Raw genomic sequence first — 12,898 nt, forward strand, 5'->3', positions numbered from 1 at the left:
GACTGAAGTGCTGTATACTTTGCCTTATAGTGCTCTTACGGTTAGGATGAGAGAAACCAGAAAACAAAGGCGAAGAATCGATGCTTATCATGCCTTCCAGCTTAGAAATTGAAATCAAGTTTAAGAAGTTAATAGAGTCACGGTACACTAGGAGAAGTACAATATAAATATATATACATATATATATATATATATATATATATATATATATATATATATATATATATATACATACATACGCGGTGGTGGTGCTGCGGTAGCGTTGTCGCCTCACAGTAAGACGCTGTCTGGTTCGATTCTCAGCTAGAGCGTCTTCTGCGTGGAGACATGCATAAATGGGCGTACCTTCGTTGAAGGTTGTGCGTCAGGCCTGGCAAGCCGGTACGTAAAAATCAACTGCCAATCATTAGCGGACCAGAGTTCTGCTGTACCAACCCCTAACCGGGAAAAGCCGAAAGACACAAACAAACACATATATATATATATATATATATATATATATATATATATATATGTAGAGAGAGAGAGAGAGAGGAAGGAACAGAGGGAGAGAGATGAAGGTATACATTTTCGCAGAATGTCCATATTTTTGCCCCATGTTTTTGGTCCATTTCACATAAAATTGTGGTTTTCTGACAAATCAATGGCAAATCATTGAGGGTTAAAGTCAGAAAATAATGACAGACATTTGAGTTTCAGACTTCATATCATTCACAAAATTTATTCTAATGCAAAAACTGTTATTCTATCAATTTTCTAAATTTGTAAGAGCAATATATGGAAAGTGTCCTTATTTTGGGCCTTTGTACCCTCATTATTGATGACTTTGTCCAGATCTCTTGATCTAAGAGATTGAGACATATGGTAGATAGGTATTAAAGAGGTGCATGCATGAAACATAGAAGGGACAGCATGGCCCCTTATTGCAGTATGCAGTCCAGTAAAAAGTTGTTAAAATGAGAAAAAGAAGTGGTAGTGGTTAAATGTATATATAAGAATTATGCATAAGTTGGTACTTGTGTACAGTTAAAGAGAACATATGAGTATGGATGAACCTGTGAGGAGTAGCCATGAAGTACTAGCAGGTTAGCTAAGATGTATGGTAAAATGTTTGTATGGAACTGCATCAAACATGTTCCTAAATATTAGGCCTGTGGCATAGATCTGCATGCTTTTCACAATGTTCTTTGGGAGGAGTCAGTGCACCACCCCCTTCAACCTGTATTAAATTAAGATAGGGAATTTGAGTTCATCAGGTGGGGGTGATCCGGGTGATGCCATGTTCTGTTCATCCTCAAAGTCCATGATGAGTGACTGTAGAGGAGTTAATATATGCATTGCCTTGGGCCTTATTTTTTATTTCTTATTATTATTTTATTTTACATTTGTTGACTGGGCTAGTCTAACTGGATACATGTCCATTTTCAGTAGAGGCCTGGGGTGATAAGCTCTAAGATAGAACAATGAAATTAACAAGATAACAAATAAGGAAACTAAACAAAAAATCATATTTACAATGCATATTACAGGTTATCACAGTGGAGGGTTCTGGGAATGCAGAGGATGAAGAGGGTACCTTTTGGGTGCCTGTTCCAGAGAAGTCTGCGCAAGGGTCCCTATAGATACCCATGGCATGACATGGACGTACTCAGTATGCCTGTTAAACTTATTGAAAGGCTGATGGGTCTGGTGCAGATTTTTTGCTGACTGTGACTACTTTTTTGATTTTAGCATGGGGTGTCCCAGCACGTATTGCAGTCACATCAACTCTGTCAGTGTCGGGTCTGACAAAGCCCGCTGTGGAGCAAAATGAGCTCTTTGGACCAAGAATGGAAGGATGCCATCACAGCATAGGCAGCAGTGGCTGCTGCTGAATAGAATAGAGAAGTCAGTGCTGAGTAGGACAGGTAAGGTTATGCTGGGAGCAGACCCTGCACAAATTATACCAAATGGGGGGGGGATGCCAGAACTGGTGCCAGTTTAATCAATGGTAAGTATCTTACCTAGGAGATGAGCAAACATGCTGGATTGAATGCTCTTGCAAAAGGCAATGCTGACTACAAACTATGCAAAAAAGTGACAGCTTTGAGCACTGGTAGTTGAAGCAGTGACAATTTGGTAATGTGTGTCAGTGATTGTAATGGCAAATGCAGGGAGGAAAGGAATTTGACACAAATTTTTATAAGTGAAATTCTCTCAACATCTCTTAGCAGAGAATATGGGAGACTTCATGACTAAAGCTTCTTGTATAACTTTCCATAGGGTCTTAGACAATTTATTGTGGGCCACTTCCTGAGTGAAGGAAGTTTGAAATGAAGCTGGAGTGAAGCTCTCTTCATTTACATTTGTGGTTCTGTCTGCTGAGAGGATGGCTTCAAGAACAAAATTATCTCCAAGACTATAGAAGTGTCTGGAGTCTCTACTTCAGCCATGAGTTATGGGGAAGGTGGCACCAAAATGGAGCTAGGGCAAGATACAACAGTGATGGCTTGGCTGGGGTAGACACTGGATTAAAGTCAACTTCAATATCAAAGTCAAAAACATTCATCCTATGGCCTCCAGCCATTTAACTGATTTTCCAGAGTGACAAGGTGACTAGAAGAATACTCATACAAATCTGATGAGCAGTCTACCTGGGATCACTTTACCAGCAAACTTGGTCAAAATGTAAAACCATTGGATAACAAGCTAGCTATGAATATTATTACTTACACAGAAAGGAATGCAAATATCTGGCAAACTATTCTTTCCAAAAAAGTCAAAAATCATTGGAATCCAAAGAGTTTCTGGAGACAACTCAACAACCCATTGGCATACCTACACTCTGATAACAGTAGAGAATCATGAAGCAGCTTTTTCTTTCCATGCCAGGCCTACCAGCTCACTTCTTGCCCCCCCTCCACACTGATTTTATCCAGTATTGCTGGAGCCAGTTACAAATCCCCTAGGCTACCTGGGGCTCAGCATGTTTAAACATCCATCCAGAGGTGGGGCTCACTTATGACCTAGCCTATTTTCTTTCTCCAGTGTGGTAATGTGGCATGGCCTTGGTGGACATGCAATGTGAGCAAGTAGAGTAACACCCCACTTTTGCAGCAGCTCAGTCAGGTCCACCTTCCACTTTTTGACCACCCAGCCCTTCAAAAGATGTCCTCAGCCTTCACCAAGGATTGTCAGGGATAGGCATTCCCATGCCTTCCCCTGCTGATCCATCAGTTGCCCAAGCCACTAACTGAAACCGGGTTGCTTGGGACATAATCGGAGATTTACCTCTCTATGTCAGTGGATTGGTCTGTGAAGCATATTTCTTTTTAATTTTTTGAAATCATGGTTTATTGAAACTACATGCATTTATTTTCTGCAAAGCAGCTGTGCATTAAAGTAGGGTTTTGCACTTTTTTACATGGTTGTGTGACTGTGGAACTGGTATACACAGGTCATGGGGTTGGAGAAACCAAGCCTCCTTGGAAATTTTTTTTAGGCATTTTCAACTTATGATTCTTGAGAAAGAAAAAGAATAAAGCATAACTCATTTTTGTATGACTTCCTGGCTAAAGTTCCCCCTTATAGAAAAGTTAGCTTAGATGGAGATTGCTCAATACTTACTAAAGTCTGTAATACTTTTTTAATTGTCTCCCACCCCCAAACATATACTTTTCCAGTGATGTATTTCCATACCCAACCACATAATTCTCCAGTGATGTATTTAGAAAATAGCTAGCCATATCCCAATTCCTAAACAAGGCTCACATTCAAACTCTGGCTTAGACTGAACAATTGCCCTTTAGTCTTCGTTGAGCAACATTTTAGGGAAGGCTATAAACATGACCATTTTGAAGGCTATGTCCTTTTCACTAGCCATCAGCATGGAATTAGAAAAGGACATGGCACAAGTACAGCTTCTCTCTTTCTGACTGATGCACTTTAACACTTGGAACCTTAATGGTGGCCTATTCATTGACCTTTGCTATTTATTTGACCTTGTATGTATTTGTATTTCGATTTCAAGTATTGCAGGTGATAAATACTGATGATAGATTAGGTGATATTTACAACAACACTGAATCTATAGAAACAAAATGGATTCTGAGACTGGGTGCTCATAGGGGACGGGGTTTAAATGAAGTGGTTCCTTTAAAACCTCTGTTAAAATCTCGCAGAATTAAATAAATAAATTTTAAATTTTAAATGTTATGTTTTTAAGTTAGACTCTATTCTGTTACATATGTTTATACTTATATGATAGTTGTCAATCTAAAGTATATATTTTTAATATATGTCATGCTATATGTGTGCAAGTGCATTTATCTTTAAAGAGTTGATTAGTTAGGTGTGCAAACTGATTGATTGTTTAATGAGTGTAAAGCTTTCATATAAATTGGATTGTGGTTTTTATATAGTTATACGTCTGATGAAGCGGTTTGTGTACCGTGAAAGCGCTTACGTTTTTCTAATAAATCATTATATTTTTTACGTTTGATGTGGTTATTATCCTGCTGACTTCTTTAAGGACAATGTTTGGGTGTTTGGTATATTTATTTGACCTTGCTGACCACCTCATACTCCTTAAAGAACTTTCATGTTATACCCCAATCATCATCATCCTCTTTTTCCCATTTACATGGAGTCGGGGTATCTTATTAACTGTCGCCAACTCTCTCAGTTCAGTGCCACTCTCCTGCCTTCTTCAACACTCATGCCTGACTGTCGCAGATCTTCTTTCACACAATCCATCCACCTCTTTGCTGGATGCCCTCGCTTCCTCTTACCTTCTTCCTGTTTGTCCCAAATCTCCCTCACCAGATTGTCTTCTGATTTTCTACACATGTGCCCATACCATCGTAATCTGTTTTCTTTGATCTTTTCTGCAATTGGAGCTACTTATGCTTCTGCTCTTATGTCCTCATTTCTTCGCCTGTCCCACAGTGTGCATCCTACCACCTTTCTCAGGCACTTCATTTCCATCACCTCTAGCTTCTTCAACTGTTCTGCCTTTACTGCCCAGGTTTCTGTACCATACAGTAGTACTGGTCGCACCACTGTCTTGTACACCTTACTTTTCAGCTTCTTTGGCATTCTTCTGTCATATACTACACCTGATACTCTATGCCAGTTGGCTGCAGCCCCTCTGATTCTAGCTTTGACCTCTTCATTCAGACTACCCTTCTCCTCAACCACCCCTCCCAGATACTTGAAGCTGTTTACCTGTTCCACTATCTTCCCATCTATCTCTATTCTCAGCTTCTTCTGATTTCCCCAATCTGCTGCCATTACCACTGTCTTATCTGTGCTTAGTTTCATCCCATGTGCCTTCAGATTTGCATTCCATTCTCCTACCCTTTGCTGAAGTTCTAGATCAGAGTCTGCCTGTACTGCCACATCGTCTGCATACAGCAGCTTTGTTGCTCTGACCCCTCCAACCTATTTGCTGATGTAGTCCATTACCAGTATGAACAGCAGTGGGCTCAGAGCTGAACCCTGGTGTACACCCACTCCCACTGGGAACCCCTCAGTGAGGCCAAACACTGTTCGTACTTGAGTCACTGGGTCCTTGTACATAGCCTGTACTAATTCCACCAATGTTTCTGGGACTTCAAACCACCACAGTACTGCCCAGATCAGCTTTCTTGGGACCTTGTCATATGCTTTCTCCAAGTCTAGGAAAGCCCAGTTTGACTCTTTAGTTTCTTCTCAAGTATCTGTCTCAATGCAAACATCGGGTCAATTGTGCTGCATCCTGATCTGAATCCGAACTGTTCATCTCTCATCTTACATTCTACTATTCTGCATATCCGTTTATCAATCACCCTCTCCAGAACTTTCATGCAATGTGGTAGGAGTTTGATGCCTCTGTACTGTCCACAGTTGTGGATGTCCCCTTTGTTCTTGTACACTGGCACGAGTATGCTTATTCTCCAGTCATCTGGAATACGCCTTTCTCTCCACAGAAGAGTTGTTATGCCCCAATATCACCTTGTTAAATTGCTCTCTGATTACATGAACATAACAATTCTTTAAAATTGTCCTCTCATTCTGACCACAGCCCCTGCTACCCAGTATCATTTGTCATAGTACAAGGTTCTATTCTTATACCATTGCTCTTAATATACATCAATGCTACCAACATTTCCAAAAAGACTTGCAATGTCATCCTATATGTAGATAACATTTAATGATGTGTATGATAAAATTCACCTCAGAATATCTGTAACTCAATCAGTTCTAGCCTGGATCTGCTGTTTCAGGCCTGCTAAAATATGAGATTCAGAGTAAACTCCAACAGAACCAATGCTCATAAATGTCTTAACTTATAATATATGTACAATACATAAAATACTAGAATATGGATTGACTAGGATCAGAAGAAAAAGGAGACTGAGGGACTTACAGCTCCAGGCCCAAATGTCTGAAATAGGCCTGCTGCTTCTAATCCTAGTTCATGTGCTGTTGTCATTCCAAATAAATATGACCACTATAATTTTAAGATGCATGCCCAAATCCAATAATCCAGCAATGGGCTTAACCCATCTATTACTTTTTTCCACTCAAGAAATAAACTCATATCCACGCTCAATGTATACTACAGCATTATCACTCTTTTAATCAAACAAGGCATGCTTGCTATTAGCAAAGGAGTTCTTATTCCCATTCTTGAATATTTCTTTCCCATCATTGTCTCAACTTCTGTCAGAAACATACAAAAACTTCAAAGAATGCAAAATCATATCTGCTTTATTGTTTAGGTAGGCAGGAAACTTCTGCATTTTTCTGTAACTAAGCAGGCAAGCTTACTTTTCTTGCAAGTACACTTTCACATGAGTTTCTTTGCATGGACTTATGAATGGCCTTCCATCACCTCATTTCTATATAACAATGTTTCAGGCCTCTCCATCCTCAGGATTCACTACTTTGATGCTTGCTATTCTACAGGCTTCACTTGTCTGTAATGTCAGAGTTTTTTCCTACTTTGCCCCAGCTCAAGTTCCTGTCACCAGTTTCCTGCAGAGCTCTAGCTGGCTCATCTAGTGCTTTTTGTCATTCCTCAATCTACTGCCCACTGAGTTCAAAGTTGAAGTTAAAAAAGTGTCCATTCACCCATTCTGGCACTCCAGACCAGGTCCATTCACATTATTCCTTCCCCTCAATTCAAAGTAAGTTGTAGAACACAAAAAAAAGTTCTTCCAAGCCTGTGCTTCTCAGCTATAACTTAAAACAGTGTTGCTTTTCTGCTCTTAAACAGTGTAGCAAACCTCTTAGCAAGCAGCTTGCTACAAGTTAGTATGGATAATGGCAACCATCTGGAATGTCAGGACCCACTAGGTTGAGTCCCAAAACACAGAGACTAAATGGCCAAAAACACAGACATACATATACTAGGTCCGAGATTGCCATTTCCCAGAATATTCCCTTTTCTCCAAGGTGTGGTGATCTCAGGGTGGGTATATATAAGTTTGGGAGGGATTGCCCCCACAATCACCCCCATAAAAAAAGAAGTTTAAAGGAGAAAAGTAATTTTCAAGATTCGCTCTTCTCCTGGATTTTTGGTCTTTTTTTGCAGCTTGTCAGCAGCACTCCACATTTTGAGTGCCAACATTTCAACAGGGAGCCATTATTATCCACACAAGCACAGTGCTGAAGTGCATTTCTGTACCAGCATTTAGAAATGTTGGAACAGAAATTAATGTAGGTTCTGCACTACTGACTGGCCATCTCGTGATTATGCCCCACAATACCTTGCACCTGGGATGGTTGCCCCTTCTCTCCATTCTAGTTACACTTCTGGTTTCCTACCCTGGATTTCCTCATTTATCAGCTTAAAGCACACATTCAGCAGCAAAGTTAGTGCAGATGTACTGGATTTGTTACATAGTAACCTAATCATTTTGAACTGTTTTTTTATAACCCTGCAGGACTGCATTCCTAGAGGCATATCAGTCATGAGCATTTATCTTTCACATCTCTTTGTACATTATCATAACATATTTTATCTGTATTCAGTTTTCTTTTTGTAACTAGATTGTGAAAGAAATGAGGCCACAGTACTCCCGTCCATCTAGCAACTAAATAAATGTATATATAAAAATAATTAAAACCACAATGCTAGCATTTCCCCTATAACTGCACTGGTGACCTATTCAGAGAAATCTGTTTTATATATATGGTACTATCCATCTAATGTGAATCCATGTTGCGTTAAAGTTTGTTCCCTATTAATTATTTATTTTCAAAATGATCCCATACATTTTAAAAATAGTGAAGTCAAAGACACAGATCTGTAGTTTTCTGTATCTTCTCTGAGGATGTCTGAGATTTGGCTGACAATCTGGTCAGCAGCAACAAATGCAAAGTGGAGCTGGGGGACTGGCAAATAACATGCAAGAAGATCTCTTCCTGCTACTCCAAAAGAGGAGGCAGGCGATGTTAACAATGTTATTTTAATGCACTCCTGGACAGTAGAGATGCATCCACATATGCCATGAATTTGAATGAGCTATTGCTCATTAGTATAAACTGTAGCCAAAGCCTGATGTTATACTGTGCAAACACTGCATTGTATGCTTTGTAATGTTAATACAGTTAACCATGCCCTTGTACCGCACAGCCCAACCCCCTACTTCTGTTGAAGTGGTATATCATGTTGGCAGCTGTTATATCCAAACTCCTGTGGTATCTCATTTGTCCTTTAGCCCAGAACTGTAACTAGGATAGGGTGAAGAGGGAGGCTGTCAGGTATCGAGATCTGCAGGTACCAATGGTGTGTAGCAATTGGAGCAAGTTGTTTGGTACAGTTTTAGCAAGTAGATGGCTATAGTTACCGGATCAGGGAAGTTTTTAGCTGTTTATTTTTATTTTTTAATGATTTTTGATAATTAACTTTAAGAAGATTTTTTTCTGCTCTTCAACTTTGAGTTAAGGGTGCTAATCTTGGATCTGCACAGAATGCCAGATGAGCTAACTATGGTTCTGCTTTAGCCACACCCTCATTAACCCATGAGACTCTTCCTCTGCCAACCCCAGCCAGTACAGTAGGAGCAAATATCAGCCAGTGAGTCATCAGTATTTTTGTTTTGTCAGCCAGACTATGTCAACCAGCTGTCCATCAGCTGGGAATGTGACAGCCAACACCGGAAATCTCTATGTTGAAGTGGAATTACAACAGCCTTACTCCATTCCTTGTAAACTGCTACATCCTCAGCATGAGACTGGGCAGTAATATTGTTAGTGCTATAGGCCTACTGTTTTGTTCCTTTACTTATCAAGAATCTTTTCAGTACCCTTTCATATGTGAATGGATGAAAAGAAACATGTTTATTATCTCTGCTTTCTTACTTTTCATTGTGGGCACATTATGATATATATTTTAAGTCTCATTATTCATCGCTTAGTTTTACTTTGTTTTTTTTCGGTCTGCATAAAAAAGGATTTATGAAGTCATTTGTATTTTGTTGTTAGGCTTTTGCTGTCCTGACTGCTGTGCCTGCTTAGACTGCTGTCCTTTCTCTGCAACTTTATCTTAATCAAGACCACAATAGCATGACTGAGTTCAGCGTGTGTGTGTGTGTGTGTGTGTGTGTGTGTGTGTGTGTGTGTGTGTGTGTGTGTGTGTGTGTGTGTGTGTGTGTGTGTGTGTGTGTGTGTGTGTAAAATGGAACCCTTCCACTGCCATGCACAAGGAACTGCAACCAATTGCATGGGAAAGCTATGAGCATTTTTACAGTCCATGCTCCAGTTTCTGCTATAACTGTAATGATTAAAGCAATACAATTCCCCAGAGGGCAGGGAGAGATTTAAGAAAGGTTATAATTAGATAATGATGGCATTCAGTTAATCTCGCAGATTTCTTTTGAATGCCCATGATGTTAACAGCTGCTTAAGACAGTAAATTCCATCTTTTCAACATTCACTTCTTAACTGTCTTTCTTTTAATGTATGTCTGTATTTATCAGAAATCAAGGTAGCAAGACTGCTTTCAGCACTTAACAGACCAATGAGATACAAAAGTTGTGTAATACTCCCTGGGATTCAGAAATATTACCTCTGGTGGTAAGCCTTATCTAGTACTAGTGTAGACATTTCCAATTCAGAGACAGCCCAACCACAAAGCCTTTACTATAGGAGGTGTAGCACAGTAGTGAGTTGTCCCTCTGGCTTACCACAAATATAAATAAGGTATTCTGGTTGAAAGGCATATGATAATGCATTGTGTGCTCTACCCAGGGGATCTAGCTTATAAGATCAGCAATTTAAAATGTCAAAACCCATATGATCGATACCATGAGGTTGAGGTTTAAAATTGTCAAAATCCACAGACAGTTCAATATTTTTTCAGGGGTCAAGACCCCCTGTATCCCACCACATCCTCTGCTAATTATATATACTAACTTCAAGATTCTACTACAGTGGGGAGAAAGGAATATTTCCCCAATCCCCAATGTACAGCAATCTCAGTCAAAATGGTGCAATGTTTAAAAATGTCAACAATATAGTCTCAATTATTTAGATTCTGGCATTTTAAAGTATTGATCTTACAAACTAGACCCTTCTCCAGGACATGCCTGCAGTAAGTGACTTACAGTCAACCACTACAGGGAAGCTTAGCAGAAGAATTGTGGAGGGGAATCTGTATGAGAGCAGCTGCACGTATGTGTGCATGTGTGTTTGGAAGTGTGTAGATGTGTGGGGGAGATGTGTGAGGGGGAGTCTGTATCAAGGCAATGCATGGGCCTCCAATGTTGTTTAGTACAACAAAATATTTCTTAGAACTTACAATAATCACTGAGCTAATCAAAGACATGGAAATTAGCCAGTAATGAGACCTTCCCTCATTATAACTAATGTGGATCTGAACTGCTGGTTTCCACAATTACAAGAAAGTTTATTTTTATCCACAAACTTACAGCCCATGGCTGGTGTCTTTCTAAATCCTGCCCCCATCTTTTTTTTTTTTTTTTGGTGGCTGACAGCCAAATTCCCACAGGGCTCAGGTTTCCTTTATAAATAACAGCTTCCTCGTATTCCTGGATTATTTATTATTTATACTTGGTTGATTCATTCCTATTGTTCTTGGTTTCTCTTTCACTAAATCTTTTTTTTCTGATCCAGCCCATTTCAGAGAAAAAAACTACGTATGCAGCTTTCTGTATATCTAGAAAGGAAAGCAAGGATCACAGATACCGTTGCTTGTCAGTGTAACTTAAACCTCTTCATTTTAGTCAAGTATTTGCTGCTTTGTTAGCTGCTAAATAATGACACTGCAACAGCAGCGTTAGGACCCCCAAGATATTCCAGTACTGTGCAAACTTCCTTCAGTAGCTATATACAAATCTGTAAAGCAAACAAAGTGTAATGTGACGTGCTACAAATTCCTGTAAAGGGAACGGAGGAGTAAAACTAATACTTTGGGTTTCTGTGACTACACCTTTGCAAAATATGTTTCAGATCTAAGATGCTTTTAGGCAGGTGCTGCAAAATCCACACTAGCAACTTAATCAGTGTTACTTCAATACTTTCACATATTTAAGGTTGTCAGCAGAGATTATGGAAGTGATTAGCAACTTTTGTGCTCTCTCAGATCATGAATATCCAAGCCAAGAAAAATTCTAATAGGAGCACTGAAGATTTCTACATTAATTTTGTACATTCTGTTTTCCTCATGTTAATATGACAAATTGTTTTTCTGCAAAGTATATTTACTCTTATGGTAACTCAGATGAGTTCTTTCTGTTCACCTGACTCAATGATTTGTAATTTACAGGAGTGAAGGCACAGTGCAGGTAAAGTATAACAATGCAAGGTAGAAAAGTGAACAGTCTACATACAGGTCTGCATATCGTCATAACATTCCTGAGTTAAAAATACACCCAGAGAAATGATTTCTAAATACCATGCTTACATTACTGTGTAAAACTGAGTACATTGACACTTTGTTATATTTAGCGCAATTATAGTTCCTAGCATAGGCAGAAATTATAATTTGGTTAGCATGTGAGTCACAGATTGATAGTTATAAAGCAAAATATTACCATCAGAAATGTTCCAGCAACATTGCAAATTATGAAGAGAAGGAGTGGAGGAGTATTATGCTAAATACGGTGCCTGACATAACATGTTCTGAAGACATGCCTGCTTGCTTTTGTTAACCAGATGCCTAGACAACATAATCAAGATATTTTTTTATTTCCATCAGAGACAGCTAATAAGCATTGTTGTTGTTTCAAAGTTTAAACATCCATTATATCTGTGACACACTTAAAGTGATGGACTGACATATTTATTTATTAATTTATTTATATTTTTAGCTATTTTTTTTGTTTTTGACTAGATTAGCTGTACTAGATCTGTAGCCTATTGTCATGGAAGGCAGAAGGTAGTATTCTTACTGACTAGGGGAAGCATGGTCTAGACATGTGAGAACATTCCTGCACTTCTTGCATGTTAGAGAACTTTGTTACTATTGCACCAAGATGGCAGAACAGGGACATAATAGAGGGGAGGAGAAAGAGCAGGTAATGACATATGAACAGTTAAATGAACATCAGGTAATTGTTACCACAATGCAAAGTAATGAACTTGATGCAAAGACTTGTTAAATATGACTGAGGCAGCAGAGTTAGCAGATGGAAAAGAACTGTCTTGGAGTTAAGTTGTTGGGAGCACCTGTCCTCTGGAAGGTGAAGAGCGAGTTACGAAAATAAAATTGCCAAAGATTCCAAAGACAACCACAAGGCATTCTGTACCTTTTAAGACTGCACTTAAAACACACCTAAACTCTCACTGGCTCTGTCCTTGTCCAAACCTCAACTAAACCCCATCCTTCCACCCTCCTCTCTTTATCCCAGCATAGATAGAGCCTCACATACAGTACAGCATTAGAAAACTGAACCAAAGATTACTCTGC

Source organism: Protopterus annectens, chromosome 8.part0, assembly GCF_019279795.1.
Source record: "Protopterus annectens isolate FY-2018-M chromosome 8.part0, PAN1.0, whole genome shotgun sequence".
NCBI lineage: Eukaryota > Metazoa > Chordata > Ceratodontiformes > Protopteridae > Protopterus > Protopterus annectens.